This window comes from Bos taurus, chromosome 26, assembly GCF_002263795.3.
Source record: "Bos taurus isolate L1 Dominette 01449 registration number 42190680 breed Hereford chromosome 26, ARS-UCD2.0, whole genome shotgun sequence".
Classification (NCBI taxonomy): domain Eukaryota; kingdom Metazoa; phylum Chordata; class Mammalia; order Artiodactyla; family Bovidae; genus Bos; species Bos taurus.
This window is the reverse complement of record NC_037353.1, coordinates 23588639-23604181: the sequence shown is the minus strand read 5'-3', so window position 1 is coordinate 23604181 and position 15543 is coordinate 23588639. Positions and strand designations below refer to the sequence as shown.

Sequence of the window (15543 nt, the reverse complement as noted above, 5' to 3'; positions counted from 1 at the left end):
CGTCCCCTTCTCCTCCTGCCTTCAATCTTTCCCAGCATCAGCACCTTTTTCCAACGAGTCAGTTCTTCACATTATTGGAGCTTTAGCATCAGTCCTTCCAATGAATATTCAGGGTGGATTTCCTTTAGGATTAATCTCTCCTTAATATTTTTATTAGGAAGAGATTAATACAATGAGCCTCCCTGTACCCAATACCCAGCATGACCAATAACCAGCCTGCAAAAGTTGTTTTAATAAGACAAGTGCATGATGAAGACATCAGCAACATCTCAGAGAAATGCCAAGACAAGTAAGTAGTACTATGAAAGAGAAGGGAAGTGAAGTGAAAGTCGCTCGGTCATGTCCGACTTTTGCAACCCCATGGAGTATACAGTCCATGGAATTCTCCAGGCCAGAATACTGGAGTGGGTAGCCTTTCCCTTCTCCAGAGGATCTTTCCAACCCAGGTCACCTGCATTGCAGGCGGATTTTTTACCAGCTGAGCCACAAGGGAAGCCAGAGAAGGTAAAGGGGCTCCTATTTATTCAGTCAACAAACATTTATAAAACCCTTACCATGCATCCAACCAACCCTGAAAGCCCAGACACAAAACTGGTCCCTGTCTTCTTGATGCGTATAGTCTAGGGGCTTGGAAAACCACCAGCCAATAACAAAGCAGTGTAAAAGATGTTATAACAGGCTAAGTAAAGTACCAGGCGGGTGCCTAACCCAGAATCAGAGGCTGGGGGAGGCTACAGCGTGAAGGATGAGTAGGAATTTGCTGAGGGCAGAGAAGTCGGCATCACTCTTGACTACATTCTTCTTTAACTAGTCATAAGATTCCATGCACTGTGTCTTCTTCTCTTTTTAAATCCACCACCCCCTCATATAAGAAACGAATCGCCAGTCCAGGTTCAATGCAGGATACAGGAAGCTTGGGGCTGGTGCACTGGGATGACCCAGAGGGATGATATGGGGAGGGAGGTGGGAGGGCACCCGTGACGGATGCATGTTGATGTATGGCAAAACCAATACAATATTGTAAAGTAAAAAAAAATAATAATAATAAAATTTTAAAAATAAAATAAATCCACCACCCTTCCAAAAAGTTTGTGAACTTGAAAGAAAATTAGCATAAGGAGGTATGTTTTAGACTATTTGAGGCTCAGACTGCTGTAAGTTTTCTTTCTCAGCTTCTAATCCCTTCAGTCAGCTCAATGAGCTCAGACTCAACAAATGTTATTTTCATTAACCATCCAAATCTCTCTCTCCTTAAGCGTGTCGAGGTTTCCTCAACAGAAAGGACCCAGTAAGGTTCTTTCACGAGAAGGGAGCAGAATTTCACTTCAGACTGGAAGTGGCTCTTTACCATGAGGACACCTCCTCCTCCTCCCCCTATGTTAAGAACATATTTCAAACTGCTGACTTCATTATAACTGTGATTCCCAAAGCTGTGGTCAATTTCAGAGGGAACAATTACAGTCCATTGAAACTTTCAATTTTAACTGGCTATGGTTCTATTACTCTGTAACTCTAAACTGCTGCTTAACATTTATTAGAAGATCATATACCCAAGAATCTTACAACTGGAAGGAGTCCTTAGAGATCAGTTAGTGCCAAGGTTTGCACACTGTCCCAGAGAAGTGCTTCACAGGCCCTGCCAACACAGACACTCACATTTTAACATGAAGAGTACACTCCTTCAGTTTTATATAGCTCCCCACTCGACTCTTCAATGCACAGATATTTGCAGGTTCTTATAACCGTGTCAGTGATGAGAAAAGGCTATATCTGTTTTAAAAAGATTCCAGCTCACACAGTTCACCTAGGGAAACCTGCTCAGGTAGGTCCACTATCCATTACTGACACTGAACTGAGCAGAGCAGCAAAGAAGGCTGAAGTCCATCTGCTGGTTCATGCTAAAGGCATTACTATCACTTGCAAAATAATCAAACTTGATAATGTTATATCAAGAAGTCTATTAAAATTTGAGCACGGTCAACTTTGGATGTTTATTGCCTTTTCAATTTACAATAAGGATATGGGAGCAGCTGCTAACAATTCAACTTAAAATTCCCCTAGAACATGGCTGCCAAGTGTCTGGGCAACCAATGCCCTCACGCCTCTAGCAACAGCAAATTTATCTTCTACTCAATCATTAGACAGCTTTCACTGTAAATTATTCCTTAAACTGAACTATGTCTTTCTTCCCGTAGCTTCCATCCACTGGCCTTAGTTCTATTCCCTGGAAACACAAGGTACAAACCCTCTTCCTTTACAATATTTGACTGTGGCCTCCTTCCCCAGGCACCAAGTTCTCTCACCTCCAAAGCAAATATTCTTTCAATCTTTCTTCCATATGTGGCTTTCCAGTCCCTTCATCACCTTGTCTACCACTTTTGAACATGTTCAAGAATAGACCTGGATTCCATGGTTGTATTTTATTCTGTTCTAGAGTGGATACAACCATCCTCTCCCCCAAATCTAGATTTCTAGATTTTTAATTCCTTTTTAAAGAAAGCATCTGAGACTGGCTTTTTTGTTGCCACATCTCCCAGACTCACACTCAGCTGCTGACCATTGCCCCAAAGTGCCTCTATCATCCACATATTCTTCTACATCTTCCAGTGCTTACTTATGCAGTTGGTTTCACGGACCAAAAATAGTTAAACTCCATCTGTATTCAACCCTCCATCATCTTAGTTTGACAAAAATACAATTCCAGTTTGGACATGTACACATCCTCGGATCTTAGATCTGTTTGTGTTTTCTCTTCCTCTTCATTCAAAGTAAAGGCCTGACTGGATGATCTAGCTTCAGGCTTATACATACTAACCTAAACATCCCTTCCAATCCCTCCATTTCAAGCCAAAAAATCATTTCAAACACAGTTTCACCTGGAATTCAGAGAAACCTGGCAGGCTACAGTCCATGGGGTCACACAGAGTTGGGCACAACTGAAGCAACTTAGCATGCAAGAAATAAGCTTTGCCAAATAAACTACGGACATGCTATCATCCCAATTTCATAAACGTTAAAATGTGAAAAAAAAATGTACCTTTACAATCAATGAGATATAGCCTACAGTTTTGAGTTTGTTTTAGCACACAATTGGCTCAAGATCAAGAAATTTAATTATTTTCAGGATACAGTATACAACAGTTTTTCTTTTTATCAAGTACATGAAGTCTCTCCTTACTAATTCTCCAGACCTGTCACAGGAATTCAGTGGATGGATGCAGGTGAAAATACCCTGCATGAACTTCAACCAGCATCACTCCATTTTAAGAAAAGACATCTACTTTACATATTGGGATTTATAACCAGGGTTTGACATCACAAAGGAGAGCTTCTTCCTCTCCCTTCAAAATAAAACACAACACAGAACTGGACCTCAAAGCTGATCTACCAAGAAAGAACATCTTAGCAGGAAATCACAGCATATGTACTGGAAAAACTCACCTAAGTTATTCTGATGCTTCTCTAATTAGAAAACATTAAATTAAAAGATAACTACACTTAAAATACTCAAGCACAGAAACTCTTTCTAAGCTTAACTCCAAACTTAAAAGCAATGACTGCTTGGCAAATCTGACACAAAAAATATAAAACTTCTGTAAGGAAACACTGCACCATAAAGAAAAATAAGTTGTGAGAAAATACTTGCAGATGCCAAAATACATAAAGACTTCTTCCTATTAATTAGAAGATAAACCCAAAAGAAAAATAAGCAAAGCAACTGGCAATTCAAAGTACAAGTGGCTAGTAATTACAAGAAAAAAATACGTTCAGTTTCACTAAAGAAGTGCAAATTATGACAATGAGCTATTTTTCACTTATCAAATAGGCAAAAATTTTAAAAGATTAATAACAGGCAGTCTTTGGTAAGGCTACCTGAAACATATGAGCATATCTAATTAAGAACCAAAAATTCACCAACGGTTCAGTAAATTATAGTAGAATCATATAAATGGTATGCAGCTGCTAAAATCAGGCACCTCTAAATGTATGCATGTGGAAGAAACGGCCATCACAGACTGTGCCAAGTTAAAAAAAACTTTGACATTAAAACAGTATGTATATTATAATTTCATTGTTATAAAAACCACAAAATCCAGAAAGAGGTCTAAAAGTAAACAGACTTAATTCCTAACAGTAATGACCACTAAGAGTATAGGAAGGGGGTGGATGATGGAGAGATGTAACTCTTACTTTACACACTTCTCTATTGTCTTGATTTTTTTTTACAGTAAGCAATTTTTTTGAATTTCCCAATTAATGAAAAAGTTGCACATCATCACTTTCCAAACTTAATACAAACAGTTAACATGATACCTTCCTCTACAAAAGCTCCGGTCCTTTCCCCCTTAGTCTTCTGAGAGCTTTTTCTAACTTAACCCTCCTAACTAGAGCCACCAGCCAGAAAAGAGATCATTAGCAAACGAGTCTTTTAACGTTCCAGTCTCTTCTCTTGCAGGGCGCCAGTCAGCAAATGGATTTGGGTTTTTCAGTAACAAACTGGAGAACCAATGCGAGAACTGAATAAAAAGGCCAGAATAAAATCTTTTCTGAATCTAGGCAAGAGATGGAACAGGTGAGTGAGAAATTAGAAAAGTTCGTAAGCATTTTCTGTAAAGGACCAGAGTAAATGTTTTAGGCTTCACAAGCCATCGTTTCTGTCATCATAACTTAACTCTTGCCATCATAGCACCTAAGCAACCAAAGATCACACGTAAGCGTAAGCTTCATTACGTTCCCATCAAAGTTTGACACGGAAATCTTAGCTTCACATAGTTTTCACATGTCATGAAATATTATTCTTTTGATTTTCTATTCTTCTGATTTTCAACCATTTAAAACTGGGGAAAAAAATTCGTTACGCTGCAGGCATATGAAAGCAGGTGGTAGGCCACATGCGGTAGTTTGCATTAGAAGATAATCTTACAAATCTCAGAGTAAAAACAAGCAAATAAACAGGAAGTCTCTAGTAAAATACTGTCCGGATTCTTTACATAGAAAATTTCTTCCAAGAGGTCTATAATTATACAGTGAACCACAGTACCAATTATCACTATTATAAAATGAGCTTTCTCTCAAATGACTGGCAGAATTTATGATATTAAAAGGGGTTCCTGAGATTTCCCTCATAGTCCAGTGGCTAAGACACTACGCTCCCAATGCTGGGGGCCTGGGTTTGATCCCTGGTCAGGGAACTAGATCCCACATGCAACAACTAAAAATCCTGCATGTCGCAACTGAGACTCATCGCAGACAAATAAATAAAAATAAATATATTTTTTTAAAAAAGGGGTTCCTAGTCACTAATGAAAGTGAAGTAGCTCAGTCTCCGACTCTTTGTGACCCCATGGACTGTAGCCTACCAGGCTCCTCTGTCCATGGGATTTTCCAGGCCAGAGTACTGGAGTGGGTTGCCATTTCCTTCTCCAGGGGATCGTGGAACCCATGTCTCCCGCATTGCGGGCAGACGCTTTACTGTCTGAGCCACCGGGGAAGCTCTCTTAGTCACTACAGAAATGCAAATGAAAGCCACAATAAGGTATCACTACATTTCCACTAGAGTAATTTCAATGCAAAAGACTGGCAACAACAAATGTTGAAGATCTGGAAAAACCAGAATCCTCAAACATTGCTGGTTTGTAAAATAGTACAGCCACTTTGGAGAACAGCTTGGTGGTTTCTTATAAAGTTAAATATATATTTACTATATGATCCGGACATGATTGAGTGACTGAACAACAAAATATGATCCAGCTATTTCACTCTTAGGTATCTATTCAAGAGAAATGAAAATATATGTCCACAGACAATTATGCAAGTGTACACAGGAGTATTATTCATAACAGCCCCAAACTTAGAAGCAATACAACTGCAATCAACTAGCAAATAAATGTAGTTTATCCACACAATAAAATAAAATTTACCTTTAAAAGGAACAAGTTGCTGACATATGAACATGGCTGAACAAAATACTATGCTAAGTGAAAGAAGCCAGACGGACTACATAATACACAGTATTCAGTACCCAGTTTCAGTGCATGGGTTTCCCCCACATACACACCAAGCTATTCTTTGACACCAGTTGGGTGCCCTACAATTCATCAGTTCTGACACTATCCAGAGATAGCATCAGATTCCACAGGTTTAGGGCTCAGTCCTACCAGACAGCACCCCACTTCAGATGCCAGTCACAAGCCCAGGTTGTTATCTGTGTTTCTGACCAACTGACGGGAATCAGAGGTTCCCATCGCCCATGGGTTCGATTCAGAGAACTCTGAGAAGCAGTTTACTCACTAGATTTGTTTATCACAAACAACGTTAAAGGCTACAAACGAACAACAGCCCAATGACGAGATACATAAGAGATACATAAAGAGCCTCCGTACCTGTGGGGTTCAAGGCGAAGCACAAGCTTGCCTGAGTCCTGGTTCACCAACCTGAGAGCTTTCCAAACCCAATTCTTTTGGATTCTTGGGGGCTTCATTACATAGGCATGATTGATTAAATCATTGACAGCTGGCGACTACATTCACTCTCCAACCAATTCAATCTCCAGAGGGAGGTAAGAGAGGGGCAAACTGAAAATTCCAGCCTTGTGATCATGTGGTGGTTCTCCCTGGGAACCAGCCCCCATCCTTAAGTGCCTTCCAGAAGCCACCTTATTAACAAACTCAGGTGTGTTGAAAGGGGTTTGTTAGGAATATCCAGGCATCTTTAGCACGCTTGTCACTTGGGAAAGCCCAAGAGTTTTAGGAGTTCTGAGCTAGAAACAAGGGACAAAGATCATCTATTTATTTCCTATGATACATCACAGTGTTACGTTATATGATTCCTACTTTTATGCAATTTCTAGAAATGGCAAATCTATCCAGACAGAAAGCAGATCAGTGGTTGCCTCAGAGGTGAAAGCAGAGATCTAGTAAATCAGGAGGGTGCTCTGTAGGAGGAAAGCAAGCGGACACAGCTAGACTGGGTGATGGCTGCACAACTCCACAAACTGACTTTACAAATATGACTTTTATACTCACGATGGGTAGATTTTATCATATGCAAACTATACCTAAAGAGACTGTTTTAAAGGGGGGAGAGAGACCCCAAACAGCCCTGTGGACCCATCGGTGGCTCGCAGTCAGCGTGCCCAGGCACTCTCTTGATTCGCCCTGTGGACCCATCGGTGGCTCACAGTCAGCGTGCCCAGGCACTCTCTTGACTCTATGCCTTTGCTCTGGAAGGTCCTGGAAAACCTCCTTAACCAAGAACCTCCTCTGTAAGCTTCACTCCACCCCGACTTCGCTCCCGAGGAGTTGGCTTCTTCTCGGAACCATCCCAGCGCTTGTGCTCGAACTTTTTATCATCACCTTTAGTCCTAACCTCTTACCTGTGATAAATTCCTTGAGCAAAGAACTGTGTGTGTCATTCACCTATCTGTTCTTTATTATGCTCTACATACAGCAGGCACTCAGTGACTATTTGTAATAGTTAACAAAATCGACAGGATTAGGTGCTATCTTAAAAACCTTCTTGCAGCATGAAAAGTGGCAAAAATCTAAACCTTGAAGACTCACTCATCCAACCCTACATCCCCCACTCTCCTCCAAAAAACCATTATCTAAATGCCTTCCAATTGTTAAACATTTTTAGTATGCTCATTCCAGACATTTCCATTTTAATCACACAAATACAGGAATCACAAAACCCATTTCAATGCTGAGCACAAGCAAACCTGACAGCCAGTTACTAAATCTGCGAGTGAGTGGAAACTAAGGGAGACTAGAAAATATGGCTTCATACACTTCAACCAAAGCCAGATTTCAACCGGTAAGAAATTTCCAAACTAGTAAAAACATCATCTTTAGAAACCTTTCTGGTAAAAGCCTGGTTGAAATGAAGCTCCTCTGCTGTGATAGAGGCTACCTTTTATTGTAAGAAGTGTTAGCGCTGGTGGTACCAACTGAACATGGGTATACTTGCCAGCCTCGCAGCAAAGCCAACTTACTGACATTGGGTTGTGGTGAAGGAGGAACGTCTGCACCCAGCAAGGAGATCTGGCAGTTCACTGCTCAAAAGACCCAATGGCCTCTAGTGGATGGTTTTTAAAGGCAATGATAGGGGTGAGCACGGCAGGCTGCATGACTTTCTTCTGATGGGTTGCAGGTAAGGTAACAAGTGGCGTTCTTAGGAATCAGCCTAAACTGGTTTCAGTCAGTCTGGGGTCTAAGTGCTGCCCATCACAGAGTTGCCATCATCACCTGGGTTAGGGTCTTAGTTCCAGTAGAACAATTCAAAGACATGTGTCAGATTGCTATGCACATCCCTTGAGGAGGAGCTAGGGCTGGTTTTTAGGCCACTATTATTTCTTGACTGCTTTCCCTTCGTTTCTGTGACTCCCTTCCCTAATTAGCAACTGCTGGAGTCTGCTCTTTGGAACTCAGGGAAGGCTAAAGAGACTAAAGTCTTTTTCTACAAGAAATGGGTGACACAGAGGGGCTTCTGCACCCAGGAGGGCCCTACTGGGCCCTGCTTGGTTTCAATCTCTCCTTTTCTTTGATACTCTTCAATACAGAAGGGAAGGGAAAAGAGAATAAAGTGTTTTTTAATTAATTCATTTTTTAATTGAAGGATAATTGCTTTACAGAATTTTGCTGTTTTCTGCCAAACCTCAGCATGAATCAACCATAAGTATACAGTTTTGAATAAATAAAGTTTTGAAGAGAAAAGTTAATCATAAACTCGGCAGAGGAACTCAGCTTTAGGGGGACCTGATTTCACTGGTCACTCTTGCCTGAAATGGACAATACAGAAACCCTAAAGCTTCTAGCAGCTTTGTGGCTTCTCAAATGTTGGCCATAGGTTTTTTAAACTTCATATATAAGTAACTTCTGGAAACTATTTGCTCTTACTTTCAAAGAAGGTAAGGCAAAGCAAGTTCTTTTTAAAATCACAATTTGCATCAGATGGAATTTAACTCTCCCAAAAATGATGCACTGAGATAGAGGACATAAAGGCCAAACACTGATAAAGACAAAGCGCTGACTCAACACTTAAGAAAAACAAGCTTTAAAACAGTGAAACTGACACTATGAGGGATTAAAAACCATCTACTGGTCATCTTCAAGGAAGGAGTCTGAGAGTCTAAGAACTTCTATCTCCAGTCAAATAGCAAGAATTAACTATGAAGACGTCTGAAGATACCACTGGGACAGAGGCACACATCTGTAGCTAGTGAAAAAGATTTGCCACGTGTCTTTTCACTCAGACCTGCGAATAATTAGACACCTATTTTAAACATCTATGACTGGAGTAAGTGTAAACCTTCTGCTATTAAATATCTGTGCTTTTATTAAATAAACACAAGCCATCCCAATATGTGACTAAGAGGGAGGAGAAATACTGAAAGCATTTTTAACTTTCCATCTTTTAATGGCTGATGCTTCAAATAAGATCAGGCAGGGTGAGGAAGAACCCCAGTTATTGACAGCCATGGGTCAGGTGCATTACATATAATATCTCATGTGATCCTCACCAGACTCCTATGAAGAGTTTTAAAGAGGAGAAGACTGAGGAACAGAAAGGCAAAATAAAACTTAACAGCACTGGGAAACAGCAGAGCCAAAGTTTCTGTCTGTCTTACCATCTCACCTCGCCTCCCTAAGCTGAATAGTTTGTCTAGTTAACTAGCTCTCACTGTCAGTTAATTAATTACAGGACATCTGACACCAATCCTCCTCTCTTGATTTCTACATTAAGAACATCTAATTAGCCAACTAAGTGAACTTTTTTTTTTCTTTCTGGCAACACCCTGCAGCATGTGGGATTTTTAGTTCCCCAACCAAGGATCTAACCCATACCCCCTAATATTACAAGGCAGAGTCTTAACTGCTGGACCACCAGGGAAGTCCCAAGTGAACATTTTCTGTAACTTTCAATATTACTTTATGCATAAACTTACATTTCATTACAGTTGGTAGACTACAAACTCCTTGAAAAAAGGCTTGATAAATATTTGTAGAATATTTTTAAAAATCATTAAGCCACTTTTAGGCTCCTTACCTAAAAGAATAGCATCCAAACATTTTCACCTTCCCTTCATTTATCCTAAAGTAAAGAAAAGCAATAAACAATGGTCTGTTTGTTTAATTTCTAAAAGAAAACTCAAAATATATGATTCCATGACCAGAAATAATTGCCTGATTTGAATTCCCACACACTTCATGTTTGTCTTTTTGAGCCCTGATCATCTTCTATGTGGATTAAAATTATTTCCGTGCATTCTTTACCTTCTCGACCAGACTGTAAACAACTTTAATATACCCCCCAGCACCTGGAATAGCAGATGCTGAATAAATGTTTAAATGAAGGAAATTACTTCTTTTTATCCCTACATTTCTGTCATATAGATACTCAGAATAAATGTTTTTTATTAAAAAAAGATTTATACAATAATAAATGAGATTCTCCTGGAACAATCAGTCTTGAGTCCAAGTTGATTTCTGTCATCAGGTTCTAATTAAGAACGGCAGATAAAGCAGATGGAGAACAGCTTTAATCTTCATGCTAAGTTGATCCTTCTCTGGTGAAAACACAGAAAAATTGTTTGGACAAGCCAACTGAACAAACATGATATTGGATGTCTAGAGGAAAGTCATTCTTCAAGAGTCTTCTTTCCACTAGATGGCTATCTGAACTTTAACCAAGAGAGCTGGTCCACGGGAAAAGGACTACTTAATGTTACTACGTACTCCAGCGAGGCCAAAGAACGGCGGTGGTGGTAATGGGGAAAAATTAAGGACAGGGGGGATTTTTTTCCCCCTATTTTAAAAAGATTTCTCCTTTTGGAACTACATACTTAGTCCTCTTCCCGTTTTACTTGCTCATGTCATTTACTCAGCAATGTAGAAGTATTTTCAGAGAACTGATGAAATTTTGCCAAACTTCTCATCAAAGAAATTTAGGGCTCCCTGGTGGCTCAGACGGTAAAGCATCTGTCTACAATGTGGGAGACCTGGGTTCGATCCCTGGGTCAGGAAGATCCCCTGGAGAAGGAAATGGCAATCCACTCCAGTACTATTGCCTGGAAAATCCCATGGACAGAGGAGCCTGGTAGGCTACAGTCCATGGGGTCGCAAAGAGTTGGACACAACTGAGCAACTTCACTTTCACTTTACACTAAGTTGTCATTTGATTTCTGATTAAAGCTTATCTAAATGTGAAGTCCTCCATTTTTTTTTAAGTAAATGGCCCCAAGATAAAAGTAAACATTAATTATTAAATGCTACCAAATAGTTTTCCATTAAGGATAACGTACTGTGATCTATGCAGTAAAACTCTGGCCATCTAAAGTGAATCACATAGGGCCATTTGTCCAAATCATTATTTCATACTAATGTTTATTCATTTTTTGGTTATAGAATAAAAAGCTCATGAAAAAAATTGGGGAAATTTTAAAAATGTTTGTTTGTTTCTATATAGTCTTAAAAAAATTTTCTGTGCAAATAAATTGACTCTTACAAAACTCACATAATACCGTAAAATAGAAAGTATACCAACCACATTGTGAGAATTTCCCCATGTTATTAATTATGCTTTTTAAGCACATCATTTTAATAGCTATATAATATTTCATCATTTGGATATATCTTGTTGGACATTTGAACTGTTTCCAGTATTTTTCTGGTTGAATACTACTTTGATAAACATCTCTGTGCACATTTCTATGTCTGAGTTAGACCGTGTCCTCAGGAAAAATGACTGAAAGAATAACCACATGAATTTCAAACAAAAATGTTCACTGGAAAGGGTGTGTCCAATCCCACTGGCGGTGAGGATGCCCATGTCCTCATACCCTCATTACCCCGAATGTTTTGTGGCAGGGGGGTGGTTTGGCTAATTAGATAAAAACCAGTATCTGGCTGTTTCAATATTCTTTTATCACCAAATGGAAATTATGTTCACTTTTTAAAATTTAAGTGGCTTATTTCAAGTCAGAAGTCTATTTTTCATTAGCATGATTGCACAGTCTTCGTTAAAACTCTGTAAAATTGGCTCTAAAAGGCTTTATTCTACACCACAACAGATTTGGCTATTCTTAAGATAAATTAACTACTGCAAAATTAAAAAAAGGAGTAATATCTTTAAAACAAAATTTCATATCATATCTTTATCGAATTTAATTGTAAAATTTTACCATTGAATTTTATAATTAAAAAGCTAAGGTAGTTATACTGCATTAAATCCAGGAGTTAAAAACAATGTAAAATTCCTCATTTTACAGGAAGAAAAGCATTTCATGAATGTTTCCTTTGCTAAAAATGTAAATATTTCTTTTTATAAGACATGCTCAAAATGAGTTACTAGAGAAATAGCCTCAGCATCGCAAAAAAATACCATTAACCCTTCAGTTTAAGTAAATGTTCTTTCTTTTTATAATATCAGCTTCTTATAAATGAGAGAGATTTCTTGACTTATCAAGAACATTTAAATATCAGTTAAAACTGCAGAATAAAATTACTCAGTTATCTATTTCGATAGCCTGGTGTTGCCTGCTACAGTATTTGATGGAGAAAGAACAACATGAAGGTTAAGAATGGCCTGCTCCATCTGGTGGGATGTTTCTGTGTAGCCATTTAAAATGGTGTTGAGTTTAAAACATAACATCAATTGAGGGGAACAGATACAACACTATAATCCCTATAATTATGTAAAAATCATAGCACATAATCCCACTATAATTATGTTAAAGATAAATAAATAAAAGATAAATATGCACTGGGAAGAAAAAAGATATGCCAAAATGATGAAAAAAACAGACAACAAGGACTCCCCTGGTGGTCCAGTGGTTGAATGTCCAGGATCCAGTGCAGGGGACCCAGGCTGGATCCCTGGTCAAGGAACTAGATCCCGCAGGATGCAACTAAAGATTCTATATGCTGCAATTAAGACCCAGCGCAGCAAAACAAAAAAAGCATATTTTTAAGACATTGTTTTCAATAGTTGAATATTGGTTGTTTTATTGCAATCACATTATCCATTTACATAACAGTGACAGACTTTATTTTCCTGGGCTCCAAAATCACAATGGTGACTACAGCCATGAAATTAAGACACTTGCTCCTTGGAAGAAAAGCTATGACAAACCTAAGCAGCATATTAAAAAGCAGAGACATCACTCTGTTGACAAAGGTCCGTCTAGTCAAAGCAATGGTTTTTCCAGTAGTCATGTATGGATGTGAGAGTTGGACCATAAAGAAGGCTGAGCACCAAAGAACTGATGCTTTTGAACTGTGGTGATGGAGAAGACTCTTGAGAGTCCCTTAGACTGTAAGAAGACCAAACCAGTCAATCCTACAGGAAATCAGTCCTGAATATTCATTGGAAGGACTGATGCTGAAGTTGAAGCTCCAATATTTTGGCCACTTGATGTGAAGAGCTGCTGCTGCTGCTGCTAAGTCGCTTCAGTCATGTCCGACTCTGTGCAACCCCATAAATGGTAACCCACCAGGCTCTCCCATCCCTGGGATTCTCCAGGCAAGACACTGGAGTGGGTTGCCATTTCCTTCTCCAATTGTGAAGAGCTAACTCACTGGAAAAGATCCTGATGCTGGTAAAGACTTAGGGCACGAGGAGAAGGGGACGACAGAGGATGAGACGGTTGGATGGCATCATCAACTCAATGGACATGAGTCTGAGCAAACTCTGGGAAATAGTGAAAGACAGGGAAGTGTAGCATGCTGCATTCCATGGGGTTGCAAAGAGTCAGAAATGACTGAGTGACTGAACAACAATTCATGTAACAACAACAAAAGATTCCATAATTATTTAGTTACTGCCCCTTCAATAACTCTTCAGTCATGATCTGCAGAGTATGTACATACTTGTACACGCTAGTATGATCATTACAAAGCACTGGCCAAGCTTTAAATGAAATGTGAGTAATAAATCAAAGTGGGGACCTCCTCGGTGGTCCAACGGCTGAAACTCTACACTCCCAATGCAGGGGGCCCTTGGGTTCCATCCCTGGTCAGGGAACTAGATCCCACATCCTCTAAGACCTGGCGAAGCCAAATAAAAATAATATATAATTTTTTTTAAAAAAAGACCAAAATGCTTTTTAAAAATTATTGAGCACTCAATGTGTCGGGTGCGTTGCTGAGTCTTCACGTGGATTAGTTCATTTAACCCTCTCACAAAGCTCAACGATACTATCACTGTTCTCGTTTTAAAGCTGAGGTGCTGAGGCTTACAGGTAAACTGAAATAACTAGCCCATGTCATACGATCAAGTGGAGAAGCCAGGGTTCAAAGACAAGATGTTTAATGGCAAAGCTCATGCTTTTATTGAGAATGAGATGCTGGCATTTCTTCATTAATAAGCACACATCCAACACCCCAGATCCAGATTATAGCTTCCTGGATTATAATCACAACTCAGATCTTCTGCAGAAAGCTGGCAAATCCCTCCTAAAGAACAATGTTTAATTCACTTTTCATGTGTAGTTATACTGGCAAATGTGCAACAATAAACTCACTCAGACCTTCCAAAACCAGGATAACCATCTCTGCCTCTGAAAGCACACACTGAATTCTGGCTATCGTTTAAAAGGGGTTTTTAAAGCACCAATCTGAAATAGCCATCACAAGCCAAAGCACAAAGTCCAAATTGTAAAAAACAAACACAAGTTCCTAGAATTTAGAATAAGTCAATTTAGACTCAACAGTCTATACAGGAACAGGGAATAGCATTAAGAGGAGGCCATGCCAAAAACTATCCAACTTCAAATTATATTCACTTTAATTCGTTTGCTGTCCATACAATATTACTTTTTGAAACTAAATATATTGAAGAGTCTCAAATTGTGCAACATGGGAAGAAAAAAATGAAAATTGGACCTTCTAAAATCTCACACAATTCAACTTTCTCTCCCAGAGCAATTGCTACTTAGTATGGCAGTATTCTAGATTGCAGTAGGTGTAGGCGCTTATTACAGAGAAGCAAAAAGTAATGCCAGAGTGAGCAGTTCTCCTCCAGTCTCCACACCTCAAAATGCCAGATTAATTACTATATGGCACCTGAAACTGTATCAGAATTAAACAGAGAAATCAGTCCCTGTCTTTAAAAGATGTTTTTCTTCCATTAGTGCTTAATTCCAGGGACAAAAGTCAAGACCTTAAGAATGAAAGAAATCCTGACCTAAATAAAGGCTATCAAAAGAGCCTTCTTTGTGAGAAGAAAAGCCACACAACCTTAAAAGCAACAGTTTGTTGATTTCCTAAATTGAAAGCAGTGACTGAGCATAAGAGATGCTTGATAAATGTCAATGAACATATAATCAACTAGTACATAAAGTTTAAATCACTCAACCTTGCACTCACACACTCTTCTTTCTAGATCAGTTTTCCTTTCCAGCCCACACCCCCACTACTCTCTCTTCCTTGCCTGCCTTCCACCCTCCTGACCTACCCCTCTCTCTACCAGTGGAAATCCTACTTATCTCTCAAAGTCTTCTTCAAAAGCCCACTTCTACTTGAAGTCTCCCCCTCCCACAACTGG

At 39.3% G+C, this 15543-nt stretch overlaps 1 protein-coding gene across 3 annotated transcripts in view; it reads right to left on the bottom strand.

Annotated features, from left to right (window-relative positions):
• Positions 1-15543, bottom strand: part of CNNM2 (cyclin and CBS domain divalent metal cation transport mediator 2) — a 184630-nt gene that overhangs the window by 131705 nt on the left and 37382 nt on the right. The window lies entirely within an intron of this gene.